At 45.8% G+C, this 579-nt stretch overlaps 1 non-coding gene across 1 annotated transcript; it reads left to right on the plus strand.

The window, feature by feature from the left end:
* The first annotated feature begins 270 nt into the window (after positions 1-270).
* Positions 271-345, plus strand: Trnat-ugu. The gene has a single exon. It is a non-coding gene; the product is annotated as a tRNA-Thr (tRNA).
* Positions 346-579: the final 234 nt, after the last annotated feature.

A 579-nucleotide genomic window follows, 5' to 3' on the forward strand; every position in this document is an offset into this window, starting at 1 on the left:
CATCCACGGTAACTGTTCTTTCGGGAACAGATACTACCGTCATATATAGTTAAAAAATATGGCTTCCCGGCCATTGACCTTCTTGTGCAAACGCACACGCTATGCCTGAACTTGTACGGGACTTGGTAGATTAATCTGCCACGAGTAATGAGTATGATGGGCAAACATCTATTAGGCGCATTACAAATGTAATGATGTGGACATGTTGGGAATGTGGATCTCACGGGGAGCGTGCAAGGGATAAGTCCCTGCAGACGCACTATCGTCTGTGCCCGCGGTGGCTCAGATGGATAGAGCGTCTGCCATGTAAGCAGGAGGTCCCGGGTTCGAGTCCTGGTCGGGGCACACATTTTCAACATGTCCCCAATGAAGTACATCAACGCCTGTTTGCAGCTAGGGTGTCCATTTAATTATCACTTCATAAATACATCTGTACATACCAACAACCAACAGTACCTCCATTTCGATAGTTGTCACCCATTTCCTGTCAAAAAATCTCTTCCCTAGAACCTAGCCACCTGCATACGTTACAAGTGCAGTTGGAAGCAGAAATTGAAAGAATGTATTGATAATCTTACC

This window comes from Schistocerca piceifrons, chromosome X, assembly GCF_021461385.2.
Source record: "Schistocerca piceifrons isolate TAMUIC-IGC-003096 chromosome X, iqSchPice1.1, whole genome shotgun sequence".
Taxonomy (NCBI): domain Eukaryota; kingdom Metazoa; phylum Arthropoda; class Insecta; order Orthoptera; family Acrididae; genus Schistocerca; species Schistocerca piceifrons.